Source organism: Haliotis rubra, unplaced genomic scaffold (genome assembly GCF_003918875.1).
Source record: "Haliotis rubra isolate DU_JTF1 unplaced genomic scaffold, ASM391887v1 Scf1270, whole genome shotgun sequence".
NCBI lineage: Eukaryota > Metazoa > Mollusca > Gastropoda > Lepetellida > Haliotidae > Haliotis > Haliotis rubra.
Genome location: NW_025765193.1, coordinates 21,825 through 41,229, shown reverse-complemented (window position 1 = coordinate 41,229; position 19,405 = coordinate 21,825). Strand labels below are relative to the sequence as shown.

The window sequence follows — 19,405 nt, the reverse complement described above, 5'->3', positions numbered from 1 at the left end:
TATCAGCTACATAGTGGATACATTCATTCAAGTTGATACCAGCTACATAGAGCATACATTCATTCAAGTTGATATCAGCTACATAGTGGATACATTCATTCAAGTTGATATCAGCTACATAGTGGATACATTCATTCAAGTTGATATCAGCTACATAGTGCATACATTCATTCAAGTTGATACCAGCTACATAGTGCATACATTCATTGAAGTTGATATCAGCTACATAGTGGATACATTCATTCAAGTTGATACCAGCTACATAGAGCATACATTCATTCAAGCTGATACCAGCTACATAGTGCATACATTCATTCAAGTTGATACCAGCTACATGGTGCATACATTCATTGAAGTTGATATCAGCTACATAGTGGATACATTCATTCAAGTTGATACCAGCTACATAGTGCATACATTCATTCAAGTTGATACCAGCTACATAGTGCATACATTCATTCAAGTTGATAACAGCTACATAGTGCATACATTCATTCAAGTTGATACCAGCTACATAGTGGATACATTCATTCAAGTTGATACGAGCTACATAGAGCATACATTCATTCAAGTTGATATCAGCTACATAGTGCATACATTCATTCAAGTTGATATCAGCTACATAGTGGATGCATTCATTCAAGTTGATACCAGCTACATAGTGGATACATTCATTCAAGTTGATATCAGCTACATAGTGGATACATTCATTCAAGCTGATACCAGCTACATAGTGGATACATCCAATTAAGCTGATACCGACTACATTTTGCATACATTCAGTTAAGCTGATACCGGCTACATATTGCATACATTCAGTAAAGTTGAAACCAGCTACATATTGTATACGTTCAGTTAAGGTGATACCAGCTACATTTTGTATACATTCAGTTAAGGTGATACCAGCTACATATTGTATACATTCAGTTAAGCTGATACCAGCTACATAGTGCAATACATTCAGTTAAGTTGCTACCAGCTACATATTGTATACATTCAGTAAAGCTGATATCAGCTACATAGTGCATACATTCAGTTGAACTGATACCAGCTACATATTGCATGCATTCATTCAAGATGATACCAGCTACATATTGCTTGCATCCAGTTAAGGTGATACCAGCTACATATTGTATACATTCAGTTAAGCTGATACCAGGTACATAGTGGAATATTCATTCAAGATGATACCAGCTACACAGCCATAAAATATACGTATGTGTATACATTGCCTTTGTGAAACAGCCATTCAAATATTTCTGTGGTGCAATTATGATGACTTCAAAGTGCGCCTGCCATGGCCGCAATAGCACCCTTCAAGAGCAGCCTCCTCGTTGTGTGTGCTGGGTAACGCCAATGGCTCTTCACCCCCGTGTGGACCAGGGGTCGTATAGGTCCACAGGACAACCCGTTTGCCGTGGGTTGCGTCCCTGTGTCGGCAGAGGAGGGGAGTCTGGTGGTTGAGGATGACGGAACCGGCAATAGTGTTCAATAATTCCAGAACACTTACTCTTTTGACTGTAGAGCTAAGGAAATCGGAACTACGGCCTGTTAAAGAGGGAACTTTTTCTTTAGGCATTGGAAAGCCAGGAAGTGTTGATTCTTGCTAGATTTTACTGGCGCTTCCTTCACCTACCTCAAACGCTATCTCACCACTAATAAAATGCGAAACATCCGTGTTTGTGTCGTAATTGTGACGTAATTGTGACGTAATTATTGACTTATACATGACAATAATGTGAAGCAAAAATATTCCCCGTTCAATTATCGACGGTTTGATAACTCCACAACTGTGCAAGATATCAGCATGCCATGAACAAGCTGAGTAGTCCCGAGTGTGGGCTTTACAACATTATATCAAACACGATAGTACTATATGCCGTTCAGGAGGAGAAGATTTGTAAACATAGGCTTTCGCAGAGCTGTGACATTTTTATGAACAATATAGAAATGCGTTTTGACAAAATTAACCATTTTCCATGGGTAATAACTATGACACTATTCAAGTTATCGACATGCCGTGAACAAACTAAGTAGTCCGGAGTGTGGGCTTTCTAACTGCATATCGAACATGATTGTACCATATGCCGTTCTGAAGAAGAAGACGTGCGGACGTGTGAAAAATCGCAAAGTTTGTGTTTGTGTCGTAATTGTGACGTAAATATTCATTATTACATAACAACAATCTGAAGCAGAAATGTTTCCCATTCAATTATCTCGACATTGGTACTTTGGGAAATTAAATCCATGGTGTTTTCGAAGAGAGATATTTTTTTAAACCCTATGAAAACGCGTCTTAAAAATTCACCAACTTCCAACTCCAAAATCATTCAATATATCGATATTCATTGTGCAAATTTTGTAGTCCGCTGTGTGAGCTTTCTAACGGCGTATCGAACATGAGTGTACTATTTGCTGTTCTGGAGAAGAAGATGTTTAAGCACAAACACCGTCAAAACGTGAAAATCGGCAAAAAATTCAGTTTTTCCAAAATTGCGGGACATTTCATCTGCTGCCCGACTTATTTTATGCCTTGAATCAATTGAGTATGAAGATGTCTACATCGAGGGAAAATGTGGTCAATTTATCGCTCCTAATTTTAGAGATATTGGGGTTCAAAGATTTTGACGTTTTGGGTTATCTTACCGGAAGTAGGAAGTCGGGATTTTTTCAACCGGGCATCAATTTAAGCCTACATGCTATCATCCCTGTAAGTTTCATTGAAATCGACACAGTGGTTAGTTCAGGGCAGCTGGGCCAAAATTCGTACAAATAATAATAAGAATAATATTCGGACGAAAACAGTAGGTCTTCCAGACGGTCGTATTTATCAATTTCTTGCACGTACATTCCGATAATCACAGACGATTGAAGTGTCATTACAAACAGCATCTAGAATGTCAAATATTTGTTGCTAAATGATCAGTTGCTAAGATCTTGACATATCCATCACCATCATCATCACAATCATCACAATCATCATCATCATCATCATCATCATCATCATCATCATCAACATCATCATCATCATAAGAAAGCAATTCCTCATACGTAGATTCTACCTCAGGATATAATGTATTTACACATACTAACCGCACGATATCTATGTTAGACATATCAAATGCACGTGCATACCCTTGAAAAGTCATGGAAGTTGATTGTCTGGTTATAGCAGCCGATCGTGCGGTCCGGGATTCCAGGATAGGTCAGCATAGATTTGTTGTGCAGCTCGATGTCCGTGGGGATATTTTCCCCTCCCCTGGGTGACACGGTGCCGTGAGCATACTATGATAGGAACATACTAGGATATAGTTTAAAGTGCCCGGAATATGCGTGAATGTAACGTACAGTGTCACGATCATACTAGAAGATAGTTTAGAGTGCCCTAAATAACTAGAATAAAAGGTACAGTATTGCAATCATACGAGAATATAGCTTGCTGACAGTGTCCCAAACATACTGGGTAAAGATCATACTAGAATACAGTTTATAGTGCCCATAATATACCTGAATAAAAAGTGATCGTGATCATACTAGAATATAGTTTGCGAAGTTTCCTGGACATACTGTGTGATAGCTTTCGTGAACAAATGTATTTGAATGCTCACCTCTGATGGTTCGGCTCCACGTGCGAACAGTACAACGAGAGTGACAGCGAACAATTCCGTTTGGAGGTGGCTGAGGAATAATATGTAGTTCCGTTTGTCTCCAAAACAGCAATTATTTTTGCATGTACTGCAGTTTCGTCAGATTAATAATTTATGTTTGTACCATGTTTTCAAACACAGTTATACATTCGGTAGCAAGTTGACATTTGGTCAAGAAGTAGTGACCCCAATGGAGAGCCCCCATTTCTTCATGCATACGAATAATACGTTCAAGTAGCAATTTAAAGTGTACACGAGGCAGTTTGTCGAGGTAGATTATCTCCAGTGTCCAACATTTTTCATTAAATAACCAGTTCCCTTCCGCTGAACTAGAAATTGAGACCAGTGAGACCACTTGATGTTTTTTTTTTCATATTTAGATATATGCAAACAGATTCAGAGGGGATAATCTGTCCACAAGGCTGCATGACAAAGGGAACGAGTCCCGGTTTCAAATAGTCAACTTTCCTTCACGTCGAGGAATAGTCTAGGTTCAATCAAGCTTGTTGCTTTCGTCAAGATTGAAAATAATGTCTCAGAGATGCGTTGACTGATTATGATACTCTAGGCCTTAGAAGAACTTGCAAAACGCTTATGTTACTCGTGGAGGACAATGTGAAATATGGAACACCAAAGTAAAAAATGATGTCCGATGCAATTCCCTATTTTGAATTGTTCTCTATGTTTCTGGTACTACAGAAAAACAAATGACCAAACCCATGTTGACGATTGCATAGTGACATATATACTGAAAAGAGCCCCCCCCAAACCAACCACACACACACACACACACACACACACACACACACACACACACTCCCCTTGCATGATAAAGCACGTGTAGTCATCAGCTCTCACGAAAAAGAAACGATATCACTTTTCGTGGATCACCAACAGAAACTTATATGTACACAAAATACAATGCGGAGGCTTGCTTAAGACGCAAATTTGTTATTACAGTTTGAACTTCGACATTTATACGTCATGTTCTCCTTCGGATGAATCAGTGTAAAACTTAACATGTTAAGAAATATCTACTGTCTACTCATGTACATTCATTGTTGTCGATAGTAACATTGTTAGCCAACATTAGATTACTTGAGATTATGTCCTTCATAGGTTTTCAGGGCATATGTGATAGTTTTGAGTAAACACTCCACCTAAAACTGTTCTAAAACTGAGGAAATAGTTTCAATATTTTACCTAACTTGAAACCAATGTTAAATGTGATTTTGTTGTCGTCCTTGTCCGTACGCTTAACCAAGTTGTACGTTTACATTATTTAGATTATAGTTTGAAGGCAGGATAAAAGTTGTCTCCTTAAGTCTGCAAGACTGAGTGTCACCTCACGTGTTCATTACTTACATTATAGTTTGAAGATAAAAGTTGTCTCATTAAGACTGCAAGACTGAGTGTCACCTCACGTGTTCATTACTTACATTATAGTTTGAAGATAAAAGTTGTCTCATTAAGACTGCAAAACTGAGTGTCACCTCACGTGTTCATTACTTACATTATAGTTTGAAGATAAAAGTTGTCTCATTAAGACTGCAAGACTGAGTGTCACCTCACGTGTTCATTACTTACATTGTAGTTTGAAGATAAAAGTTGTCTCATTAAGACTGCAAGACTGAGTGTCACCTCACGTGTTCATTACTTACATTATAGTTTGAAGATAAAAGTTGTCTCATTAAGACTGCAAGACTGAGTGTCACCTCACGTGTTCATTACTTACATTATAGTTTGAAGATAAAAGTTGTCTCATTAAGACTGCAAGACTGAGTGTCACCTCACGTGTTCATTACTTACATTATAGTTTGAAGATAAAAGTTGTCTCATTAAGACTGCAAGACTGAGTGTCACCTCACGTGTTCATTATTTACATTATAGTTTGAAGATAAAAGTTGTCTCATTTAGACTGCAAGACTGAGTGTCACCTCACGTGTTCATTATTTACATTATAGTTTGAAGATAAAAGTTGTCTCATTTAGACTGCAAGACTGAGTGTCACCTCACGTGTTCATTATTTACATTATAGTTTGAAGATAAAAGTTGTCTCATTTAGACTGCAAGACTGAGTGTCACCTCACGTGTTCATTATTTACATTATAGTTTGAAGATAAAAGTTGTCTCATTCAGACTGCAAGACTGAGTGTCACCTCACCTACTGCTTTGCGCTTAGTATCATTCCGCACATGATATCCGCAAAAATATATTGTGCCTGTGAAAATATAACAATCACTGAGAGATGTATTGAAACAGTGAAGTTACCAATGATGAAGTTTTCCTTCCAATGCAGCGGAGAACAATGCGGTCGTATTTATATCTTCAAAGTGTGATATCGTACGTGCACAAAAGTTATGAAATCATCAGAGCTGACAATTTCACAGCTGATATGATACGCCCTTGTCAACAAAAAGTGTTAAGTCCGTTAAATGTACTGATTTAAAACACGAGCAGGATACGTACACAGTCTGGCAGAAATCTGATCACTCTCAGCTTTATATCAATGCAATCAGTTCCATAATCGTTGGTATCACTTGTTAGACGTTGGCGCAGCGTCACTTACTCAGACGATGCACAGATGGGCTTGCACCTAACATGTTAAATTTAGGATGAGAACACAGAAGCTGTGGAGACAGGCTGCACGGTCTGGTAGGACATGATATAAGTAAACAAGTCTAAAAACGTAACAGTCCTTCACAAGTGTACGTTGCAACACTGAGTTTATATATTCCACAATATATGCTGGATAACAATAATCGATATATGTAAATTTTGAAATTATGAATAATGATCTATTTATTCATTGACAAACTTATGAAATAAAACTCATAAGAAATGCCAATATGTGTGTGTGTGTGTGAGTGAGAGAGAGAGACAGTGAGAGAGAGAGAGACAGACAGACAGACAGACAGACAGACAGAGAGAGAGAGAGACAGAGAGAGAGAGAGAGAGACAGACAGACAGAGTGAGAGAGAGAGACACAGAGAGAGAGAGAGAGACGTTTAATCGTGTCAATATTATAGCTATATGGCGATGGAAACAATATTTATGCCTTTTTTTAGTGGCATTTTAGAAGTGAGACTTTCAATATGGAACAAGTTTTTATGGATAACAACTTCTTTATTTCGTGAGTGCGACGTTTCGATACAGATTCTTGTACCGTTGTCAAGCAACTCTTGCTTGACAACGGTACACGAATCTGTATCGAAACGTCGCACTCACGAAACAAAGAACTTGTTATCCATAAAAACTTGTTCCATAAAGATTTATGCCATCACGTTGGCTTTTACTCACTGTGACTGTTGGTTATGCTAGCTAATATCAAACAGACGCAAGCCAATCGAATTTCTGAAAAAGTAGACACTATCCTGTACTTTGATCAACAGTAAACACTGGCAGAAGGATAGCATACTTAAGCTCCTTAACCTACATTGTGCCACCGGCATATATGATCTCATTTGACCATACTAATTCATTTAATTTTAAAACATAAACCGATTACCAACATTTACCTACAAGTTGAATGTCTCCAAAATGCCAACAGTTGAATGAACATCGACAGAGGAGTACATATGTGTGTAACGAGAATAACCATTAAGACATCGTCGGATAGCGACCTCTTGACACTGGACAGATAGGCTGAGTAGGTGTAGCCGGTATTGTTTTGTTTTTTTAATTGCATGACACGGACTCGAACATAATTGCATACTTACTGGCACATGAAACAGTAACACCAACACAGGCACATACACGCGCCTACGTACTCACTTTGACACAGACAAAAAAGACAGAAAAATCACATGGGCCGGGTAAGACACATGCATACACGTACACGTATACCCTAAACACACGCACACACGCACGCACACACACACCAGAACCACCACTACCACACACACATTCACACAAAGAGAAAGGCGCGCACCCCCACACATTGTCACAATTACAGACTTGCGCGCGCGCACACACACACACACACAATCTCAAAACCACTAGTTAAGCAAAATAGTATCTGATGTTGTTTCACAGCATAAATTAATCTGTGAAGTATGAACACGTAAAACAACAACAGGTGTTGATAGCCAGCAATCCAACTAAAGCCACCTACTAGACTGATCATTTCCCCTTTTGACAACGGGGACATTGTTAATGTGTGTTTCCCTCTTGTAAATGTAAATGTCTTTATTGGAACTATTACTCTTCCGTGTGTACGAGCTGATAGTAGGAGGTAAATATACTCCCACTCATTGAATTCTTAGTGTACACACACGGACAGAATATATCTCGTGGACCTGACACCCTTCAAATTCCAATTCGCCGTGAAATTCTCCTCGTCACCTTCAGACATTGTTATTGTATCTATGCAATGTATTTACTTTCGTAGGCTGGGAATATATGTTCAGATATAGACATGTGCTTAGGACAAAGGTCCATGAAGGAGCAGTGGGATTGTTTTAACCAAAAATTTCTTCACATATTCCAGGATCGCAACTTCCCAAATCTCGTTCGGTTTTCAACATAAGCGTGTTTATGAAAGCTGTGGCTACTGGTGTCCCGGGTACCCAGTCTCTACATCAGTATGTACGAGGCCTGTTACTCTTGTAACAATCATGCATGCATGCATGCATACATAGATATATACATACATACACACACACACACACACACACACACACACACACACACACATACACACACACACACACACACACACACACATACATACATACATACATACATACATACATACATACATACATACATACATACATACATACATACATACATACATACATACATACATACATACATACATACATACATACATACATACATACATACATACATACATACATACATACATACATACATAATCTTTTGTTGTATGATGCCGAAGTCTCGAAGTGATCTATCACGTATTATTGTTTTATGATATCCTTTACAGCAAATCCATTTAGATAATAAATTACCATGGTGGTCTAAATATCGTACAATTCCTGAGAAATGGAAAGAATTTACTTGCAAGCATTCTGCTTAATCGGAATCTCAGTTAAACGGCTTTTACATATAACACGTCACAATTTAATTCTGGACTCACAAAAGTCCAGAAACTCTCCCCACTGTGGACACTTTCTGAAAGAGATTCGACAAAATTAAACATGCAGTTGTTATGAATATATGCTAAGTATGAAAAAATGAAAAATTGTTTTGTCGAAAACTCAAAATTTACACTTGTTAGCCCATGAACCGGCCCCATATGAATAAATGCTAAGGATGAAAAAATAGAATTTTTTTCTTTTCGAAAACTCAAAATTAAACTCGCTCTGTTTAATGTTTAATGTGCCAATAGCACCGCTCAGAATTCATTTTTTGGAGCTGTAAATAATGAGTGTATGCTTAAAAGCATCATAACACAAATTACAACTCATGTTGACTTAGTTCGGCTAATTTAGAGCGATATTTTAAAAACCCCAAAGCATTGCTAAACATTATATACAGTTATGTATGTTATGTGTTATGTATGATTGTGATTAGTAATTTATCAATTTCAGTATGGTCAACATACAAATGATAGTCAAATTGTGTCTTTCTTGGCTTTGTCATCTCCTCCGTCATCGCCCACCCTCCCCCACCATTGTTTTGGCCTCAATCCGCCCGTGTGTGGACAACATAAGCAATTATCTATAAACAAGTTCATGATATTTCGTGGATACACCAATTGCATAACACCGCCTCTGATCACAAACCCAAACGGCCCATCCCTTGTGACAGGTGTTAATTAGACGGTACCAACTAGAGAATGTATTCTACAACAATAAGTCTATTATTCTCTGGCAAGGGTTCACTTTTATGACATGTAATAAACCAAGTTCAGTCAGTCAGTCAGGTAAACTTTTAATTAATACATGATGTCACGTAGGTCTATGTAATTTGTGGACTCTACCTTCATATATCAGTCATGTCTGCCAATAGCACCACTGCCGCTGTGAGATGAGGAACATATATGAGGACTATACCTTCATATATTAGTCATGTCTGCCAATAGCACCACTGCCACTGTGAGATGAGGAACATATATGTGGACTATACCTTCATATATCCGTTATGTCTGCCAATAGCACCACTGTCACTGTGAGATGAGGAACATATATGTGGACTATACCTTCATATATCCGTTATGTCTGCCAATAGCACCACGGACACTGTGAGATGAGGAACATATATGAGGCCTATACCTTCATATATCCGTTATGTCTGCCAATAGCACCACTGTGAGATGAGGAACATGTACGTGGACTATACCTTCATATATCAGTCATGTCTCCCAATAGCACCACTGCCGCTGTGAGATGAGGAACATATATGTGGACTATACCTTCATATATCCGTTATGTCTGCCAATAGCACCACTGCCACTGTGAGATGAGGAACATATATGTGGACAATACCTTCATATATCAGTCATGTCTGCCAATAGCACCACTGTCACTGTGTGAGACGAAGAAGATATATGTGAACTATATATCCATACATCAGTCATGTCTGACAATAGCACCAGTGCCCCATTTAACAATGGACATTTATCAACTGACATTTAATACTATTTCTGCCACTTTTTTACATAAATTAATGAGTGTATTAAAGGTATTTTGCCTGATACATTTCTCAAAATTAGTTGTTTGAAATAAAAAAATGTTCTTGATAACAATGTGCACGAATCGCCCTCTCAAAGCACTTTCTCGTTTTGCAATTTCCTTCATATGAAGGATGAATGTCCTCCCTGTCGGGAAGATTTGGTGCATGTGGGTGTTTAGGACATTTTACGTTCGTAGCACTGCTCATCAAACGTCCTATAGATGCAAAAAAAAAGGATGGCAAGAACGAGGAGCAGACAGAACCATTATTCTCTGTTCTTGAAACTTACCTGGTTCCCTGTGCCGTGACCTGTTGGCCAGACACCTACTGTCTGTATTTTGTGTACAACAGACACAACAAACTATGCCGTGGTTACGGGGAGGATGGTAGGTACACGTTTACTGTCCTTAGCTTATTGTATGTTAAGGTGTACCTGATGTTTTTTGGCGCGTGTGTTTACTTCTAAACTTTTCTACCTGTCTTATTTTTACTGTCGACATGAACGAAATACCTTTTGATAGAAACAATTATAATGGTAAAATAAATGTTAGCATTCCATCTAAACATCTGTTCGTGGAGTGAGTGAGTGAGTGAGTTAAACTAGAGTATCACAGATGGTGTCTAAAACTAGCATGGAAATCTAAAACTATTATATTCACGAAGACAATACAATGTAAAAACAGGCTATAGGTCGCTAACAACCGAAGATACATCACCATACTAGAGACCATTGGGGACATATTTGCAGTGCTTTCGCTACCTGCATGGACCCTAGTTGGATTTACACCATCCCTTCACCCGCTGGCGATTGTAGAGCACGTTACCCGACAGTTTAAAATAACAAAAATACTACGTTTAAAAATCTGGTAATTTTAAATTTAACTTTGAATGTTTTGGGAGTTCTTATGTATCCTCTTAGAAGGACAATAAGTTTACAATACTTTAACCCCCTTTTAGGATACAGGCACTAAAAATTGCAGTTGCTAATTTAAAGTACCATGTTGAAAATGTCATTTATCTTTTTACAAAACATATTCAAAATGTATCCATCACCCATATAGGGCGTGTGAGGCAGTCACCCATGATTTCGGTCACCACTTTCAATACGTGTTTGCTGTGAAGGACATATTCGTGTATGGTTTTCTTTGTGCATGTGTCCTGTCCACTCTATTACCTATTTAAACTAAAACACTATTTACACTTTCTCTTGAAGTCTGTGACGATGAGGGGAGCGACAAAACATCGGGAGACCTGGTGTACCAACAAATGTGCAAAAAAGGATGCCGAAGTAAGTACCCTCTTTAATGAAGGTAGATGTAAAATGATGCCACATTTCAGTCAACTTCAGCTTGAAAGGGTAACTAACAATCATGTTTCAGACATTAACATCAAACATTTCTAAGGGGATTATTGGTTTCTGCTTGACCATGCTTATTGGAAACACAACAACTTGATGCATGTGCATACACAGTTCCATGAAAGTTTTTTTTTTATAATTTGTATATTTATCTAAGCATTTAGGAGAATAGAGCATGGCAGTTTGACCAAACCCTATTGAAATAGTCTTTATTACAGTTAATGACAGAGGTATACTTTGTTAACTTATAGAATTCAGTGAACCCCTTCTGTATGAACTGGAATGTTTGTGGGTAATTAAAGTTGAAAATGATTCCATGAAAGTTGCATTTGTTAAACATGCTTAGAACATGAGCGCAAGCATACAACTTACATTGGACTTTTGGCATTTTCCTTTCATCAAACAATACTGTCTGACATTATTTTGCCAAGAAGAACACGGCAAGGCATGCTATGTGTGTTGCACTACATGATGGGACTGTCTGAATGAGCCGCAATAAACAGTTCTTTTACCCTTTTGGAGGTAGGTTAACGTGTCCTGAGTGGAAGGTCCATGGAGGTAGGTTAACGTGTCCTGAGTGGAAGGTCACAGGTCACCGACGGACAATGAAGATAAGCTAACAGTTCCCACCCGGAAAATACTGAAGAACGCCGGAGCACACTGAAGGTAAGCTTACAGTTCACACCCGGAAAGATGGTGAAGAACGCCAGAGCACACTGAAGGCAAGCTAACAGTTCCCACCTGGAATGATGCTGAAGAACGCCGGAGCACACTAAAGGTAAGCTAACAGTTCCCCACCTGGAAAGATGCTGAAGAACGCCGGAGCACACTGAAGGTAAGCTAACAGTTCCCACCTGGAAAGATGCTGAAGAACGCCGAAGCACACTGAAGGTAAGCTAACAGTTCCCACGAGGAAAGATGCTGAAGAACGCCGAAGCACACTGAAGGTAAGCTAACAGTTCCCACGAGGAAAGATGGCGAAGAACGCCGGAGCACACTGAAGGTAAGCTAACAGTTCCCACGAGGAAAGATGCTGAAGAACGCCGGAGCAGACTGAAGGTAAGCTGACAGTTCCCACCTTGGAATGTGAAGGACAATGACACCACATAGGAAAGCTGACTGAATGAAACACAGCTGAAGAACGCCACCACGAACCAGATTAGCTCAAAGTCTAAAGTCCATGAAACAAATGTTTTGGTAAATATTTAACATGTTGTTATGAAGCAGTGCACACTGCATTTCACATGTATTGATATTCAGGCCTACCAATGAACACTTTCCCACTGTGCAGAAAAACGCAGAAAAGCCCACATTAATCGTGGAAATAGCAACATAAACACAATACCTCGCTATTCTGCACAGTGGGAAAGTTTTCTGTCGAAGGCCTGATATTGTGGAAAAGGTCAATGTGACCTTATTTGGGACTTCCCAATACACAGCTTCAAAGAAATATATACTGTCCCTTATTTGTGGAAATGATTTCTTTCAGTTTGTTGCCGACTCTGTGTGCGGTGTGGACTCTCTTGGTCTTGTATTTGCTGATGCCTGCCACAGGGATGACTGGTTCGTTGCATACGTGAGTCTAAAAGTTTGTGAATATGCACGTGTGAATGAATTGAGACTGAATATCGTATCGGCAGTATGCCAGCTGTACAGGGATGAGAAGATATCATAGATATGATAGACAATGGTTATTGAGCAAAGTCCATCATTACCGAGAGACTAAGTTCAGTAATAAGGAGTAAGGACTATGCACTTTAGTCGATATGGCATTGAAATCCACCAGTATCGAATCATTTCACAGCACATACTTGAGATATTTGTGACAGAGGCTTATTATGAGTTTCAAACATTGGTGCAGTTTGTTATGGAGGATAGGTGCTTCAACAATAGCAGAGACGCACCGCGATCGCCTACGCTGACCAAGACTCTTGCTCTGATCTTTGGTATGTTACTAGGTGTTGATTTCAGTGTTATTGTGATGTTTCAGGTTGTAGTGGAGTATGAAGAGATGGCCACGGGCAACAGGGACAGAGTGAAGTTTAAGACAAACTACAGGCTCAGTGCAAATGCAGTCAATAAGACAAACTGGAATAGTGAGTTTCTACGTGGTTTGGGAATTGTCTATGTCCATCGGTATAAACCCTGTATCTACTAAATGCAAGCCTTCTCAGATATGTGAACATTAAATATATAATTCCGCCTGTTTAATAAACAGTCATAGTTTTGTTCGAAGTGAACCTATATAACTGTCATGATAATATTTACGACATTCTTGTAACTATCTCTGTCACAAAAAACATGTTAATAACGATAAAATTACCAGCAATGATTTCCCCATCTGAGTATAGCTCTGGAGGACACCGTAACCCTTGCTTCTACAAATAATCTCATACATCCCAAAAGCACTCAATGGTGGGATACACCTGGATGGAATATACCAATTTGCCAATCAAATGTCAGCTCATTAATCCAGTTGGCTTAATTTAGGATAATTAAGTGGAGAGTTTCGTACAATTTCTCCTTGGTAGTGAACCTAGTTGGAGAAAGTGATGGTGGAGGCAGATAACGACTAGCTAAGCATCATCTGCAGAGAATAGGGAATTCAACTCTGTGCACACAAATCAGATGACATAATTTACAATTGTGTGTAAAATTGTATCACTCTACAGCACCCTCAGGTGGCTCAGATTTTCTCCTCAATGGGATAATAGATCAGACTCGACAACGCACGCACGCCTTCGTCGTGACTCTTGGGCTTCCCGAACTTCCGAGCCATGGTGATGTCGGCCTGGCTGCAGGTAAAGGTTCTTGCCAGCTCTCGTTGTGAAGCCCTCAATATCGGCCATACCGATCGCCCTGTCTCGTTGAGCTTCAATACGTCTTGGCATATTCCTGGTGTTTTTTTTGTGTGTTTCTTTCGTGGTGGGGTGGGGTGACACATTTTGGACACATTCGTAAGCGCATTTGGACCAAAGTCCCATAATTATGTTTTCCACTTTTGGAAAAACTTTTACGGACAGCTGCTTTGCGTTGTTATTGACAGTGTTGCATGCGAATGTTTTCTGATGGGTTCATTTAACGAAATTGTCCAAAACGATTCATCCAACACATATGCAAACACACATAATCAATCACCTGTTGACATCATTCGTTTCCACTCACTGGTTTATGACATTGTCAGCCCCACGAAGTTCTGTAGGGACATGCGTGAGTGAGTGAATGAATTTAGTTTAACGCCTATTTTAGCAACATTTCAGCATCATCACGGCGGTACACTGGGACATTCGTGAGTGAGTGAATAAATTTAGGTTTACGCCTATTTTAGCAACATTTCAGCATCATCACGGCGGGGACACTGGGTCATTCGTGCTCCCCTGGCATTTATAACACTTCCTCACATTGATCACAAGAAAACATTGACCACACATATCTCTTTGTATCAAACCATTAACTTGATGAGCTCACATTGATCACAAGAAAACATTGAGCACACATATCTCCTTGTATCAAACCATTAACTTGATGAGCTGACATTGATCACACGAAAACATTGAGCACACACATCTCTTTGTATCAAACCATTAACTTGATGAGCTGACATTGATCACACGAAAACATTGAGCACACACATCTCTTTGTATCAAACCATTAACTTGATGAGCTGACATTGATCACAAGAAAACATTGAGCACACATCTCTCTTTGTATCAAACCATTAACTTGATGAGCTGACATTGATCACACGAAAACATTGAGCACACACATCTCTTTGTATCAAACCATTAACTTGATGCGCTCACATTGATCACAAGAAAACATTGAGCACACACATCTCCTTGTATCAAACCATTAACTTGATGAGCTGACATTGATCACACGAAAACATTGAGCACACACATCTCTTTGTATCAAACCATTAACTTGATGAGCTGACATTGATCACACGAAAACATTGAGCACACACATCTCTTTGTATCAAACCATTAACTTGATGAGCTGACATTGATCACACGAAAACATTGGGCACACATCTCTCTTTGTATCAAACCATTAACTTGATGAGCTCACATTGATCACAAGAAAACATTGAGCACACACATCTCTTTCTATCAAACCATTAACTTGATGAGCTGACATTGATCACAAGAAAACATTGAGCACACACATCTCTTTGTATCAAACCATTAACTTGATGAGCTGACATTGATCACAAGAAAACATTGAGCACACACATCTCTTTGTATCAAACCATTAACTTGATGAGCTGACATTGATCACAAGAAAACATTGAGCACACATATCTCTTTGTATCAAACCACTAACTTGATGAGCTGACATTGATCACAAGAAAACATTGAGCACTCACATTTCTTTGTGTCAAACCATTAACTTGATGAGCTGACATTGATCACAAGAAAACATTGAGCACACACATCTCTTTGTATCAAACCATTAACTTGATGAGCTGACATTTGTTTTCAATATTCATTAACGTGTCTGTTCCTTCTTTGTAGTATGTGGTTTGTAGTATGTGTTTAGTGATCCTCAATACCGTGGGTGTGCTGATGTATAGAAGGGTTAGGTCACTATTTATTGAACCTAAATATTTGGACGAAAGCTTGAGTTAGAGAGGGAAATCAGTGAATCAGTCTACATTTAGTCTGCTATTAAACGTAAAAGAAATACATGTTATACAAACAGAATAGAACACACAGAAATTCATGATGAAGTTTAAAGAATTCTGACCATTCACTTAATGATTAAAGGAACAAAATCATAGCATATGGACATCAGCACGAATGCCTTCTGTCAATATTAAACAGTCGTTGGTCCTCTCAGAAACAATATCTCTCACAGGTGCTGATGTCAGTGGTAGGTGTGGTACCCATTTCCCTTGTGATGTAGATGTCAGTGGTAGGTGTGGTACCAATTTTCCTTGTGATGTAGATGTCAGTGGTAGGTGTGGTACCCATTTCCCTTGTGATGTAGATGTCAGTGGTCGGTGTGGTAACCATCTCCCTTGTTATGTAGATGTCAGTGGTACGTGTGGTATCCATATCAATTGTACATGTCAGTGGTCGGGGTGGTATCCATCTCCCTTGTGATGTAGATGTCAGTGGTCGGTGTGGTATCCATATCCCTTCTGATGTAGATGTCAGTGGTCGGAGTGGTAACCATCTCCCTTCTGATGTAGATGTCAGTGGTCGGGGTGGTATCCATCTCCCTTGTGATGTAGATGTCAGTGGTCGGTGTGGTATCCATCTCTCTTGTAGACGTCAGTGGTCGGTGTGGTATCCATCTCCCCTGTAGATGTCAGTGGTCGGTGTGGTTCCATCTCCCCTGTAGATGTCAGTTGTCGGTGTGGGTGCCACATCTCCCCTGTAGATGTCAGTGGTAGGTGTGGTAGCCATGTCCCTTGTGATGTAGATGTCAGTTGTCAGTGTGGCATCCATCTCCCTTGTGATGTAGATGTCAGTGGTCGGTGTGGTATCCATCTCCCCTGTAATGTAGATGTCAGTGGTCCCTTGTAGTGGTCGTTGTGGTATCCATCTCCCTTGTAGATGTCAGTGGTAGGTGTGGTATCCATCTCCCTTGTGATATAGATGTCAGTGGTCGGTGTGCTATCCATCTCCCTTGTAGATGTCAGCGGTCGGTGTGGTAGCCATCTCCCTTGTGATGTACATGTCAGTTGTCGGTGTGCTATCCATCTCCCTTGTAGATGTCAGTGGTAGGTGTTGTATCCATCTCCATTATAGATGTCAGTGGTAGGTGTGGTATCCATCTTCCTTGTGAGGTAGATGTCAGTGGTCGTTGTGGTATCCATCTCCCTTGTGATGTAGATGTCCGTGGTAGGTGTGGTATCCATCTCCCTTGTAGATGTCAGTGGTAGGTGTGGTAGCCATCTCCCTTGTGATGTAGATGTCAGTTGTCGGTGTGCTATCCATCTCACTTGTAGATGTCCGTGGTAGGTATGGTACCCATCTCCGTTGTGAAGTAGATGTCAGTGGTAGTTGTGGCATCCATCTCCCTTGTGATATAGATGTCCGTGGTCGTTGTGGTATCCATCTCCCTTGTGATATAGATGTCAGTGGTCGGTGTGGTATCAATCTCTATTGTGATGTAGATGTCAGTGGTAGGTGTGATACCCATCTCCCTTGTGATATAGATGTCAGTGGTAGGTGTGGTATCAATCTCTATTGTGATGTAGATGTCAGTGATCGGTGTGGTATCCATCTCCCTTGTAGATGTCAGTGGTCGGTGTGGTATCCATCTCTATTGTGATGTAGATGTCAGTGGTAGGTGTGGTACCCAACTCCCTTGTGATATAGATGTCAGTGGTTGGTGTGGTATCCATCTCCCTTGTGATACAGATGTCAGTGGTTGGTGTGGTATCCATCTCCCTTGTAGATGTCAGTGGTCGGTGTGGTATCCATCTCCCTTGTAGATGTCAGTTGTCGGTGTGCTATCCATCTCCCTTGTACATGTCAGTGGTAGGTGTGGTAGCCATCTCCCTTGTGATGTAGATGTCAGTTGTCGGTGTGCTATCCATCTCACTTGTAGATGTCCGTGGTAGGTGTGGTAACCATCTCACTTGTGATGTAGATGTCAGTGGTCGTTGTGGTATCCATCTCCCTTGTAGATGTCAGTGGTAGGTGTGGTATCCATCTCCCTTGTGATATAGATGTCAGTGGTCGTTGTGGTATCCATCTCCCTTGTAGATGTCAGTGGTAGGTGTGGTAGCCATCTCCCTTGTGATGTAGATGTCAGTGGTCGGTGTGGTATCCATCTCCCTTGTGATGTAGATGTCAGTGGTAGGTGTGGTATCAATCTCCCTTGTAGATGTCAGTGGTCGGGGTGGTATCCATTTGCCTTGTAGATGTCAGTGGTAGGTGTGGTATCCATCTCCTTTGTAGATGTCAGTGGTCGGTGTGGTACCCATCTCCCTTGTGATATAGATGTCAGTGGTCGGTGTGGTATCCATCTCCTTTGTGATATAGATGTCAGTGGTCGGTGTGGTATCCATCTCCCTTGTAGATGTCAGTGGTCGGTGTGGTATCCATCTCCCCTGTAATGTAGATGTCAGTGGTCGTTGTGGTATCCATCTCCCTTGTAGATGTCAGTGGTAGATGTGGTATCCACCTCCCTTGTGATGTAGATGTCAGTGGTAGGTGTGGTATCCATCTCCCTTGTAGATGTCAGTGGTAGATGTAGTATCCACCTCCCTTGTGATGTAGATGTCAGTGGTCGGTGTGGTATCCATCTCCCTTGTGATGTAGATGTGAGTGGTCGGTGTGCTATCCATCTCCCTTGTAGATGTCAGTGGTCGGTGTGGTATCCATCTGCCTTGTGATGTAGATGTCAGTGGTAGGTGTGGTATCCATCTCCCTTGTGATATAGATGTCAGTGGTCGTTGTGGTATCCATCTCCCTTGTGATATAGATGTCAGTGGTAGGTGTGGTATCCATCTCCCTTGTAGATGTCAGTGGTAGGTGTGGTATCCATCTCCCTTGTAGATGTCAGTGGTAGGTGTGGTATCCATCTCCCTTGTGATATAGATGTCAGTGGTCGGTGTGGTATCCATCTCCCTTGTGATATAGATGTCAGTGGTCGGTGTGGTATCCATCTCCCTTGTGATATAGATGTCAGTGGTCGGTGTGGTATCCATCTCCCTTGCGATGTAGATGTCAGTGGTCGGTGTGCTATCCATCTCCCTTGTGATATAGATGTCAGTGGTCGGTGTGGTATCCATCTCCCT

The 19,405-nt window shown here is 40.3% G+C and overlaps 3 long non-coding RNA genes across 3 annotated transcripts; 2 read left to right on the top strand and 1 right to left on the bottom strand.

Annotated features, from left to right (window-relative positions):
- Nucleotides 1–3,220: 3,220 nt before the first annotated feature.
- LOC124266689 lies at nt 3,221–3,671 on the bottom strand. The gene is made up of 2 exons (XR_006895817.1): nt 3,609–3,671; nt 3,221–3,285 (listed from the first exon to the last, which is right to left on the bottom strand). It is a non-coding gene; the product is annotated as an uncharacterized LOC124266689 (long non-coding RNA).
- Nucleotides 3,672–16,734: 13,063 nt separating this feature from the next.
- On the top strand, nt 16,735–17,543 carry LOC124266686. Its single transcript, XR_006895814.1, has 3 exons — nt 16,735–16,772; nt 17,224–17,302; nt 17,503–17,543. It is a non-coding gene; the product is annotated as an uncharacterized LOC124266686 (long non-coding RNA).
- Nucleotides 17,544–18,390: 847 nt separating this feature from the next.
- On the top strand, nt 18,391–18,850 carry LOC124266687. The gene is made up of 3 exons (XR_006895815.1): nt 18,391–18,423; nt 18,540–18,618; nt 18,819–18,850. It is a non-coding gene; the product is annotated as an uncharacterized LOC124266687 (long non-coding RNA).
- The last annotated feature ends 555 nt before the right edge of the window (nt 18,851–19,405 follow it).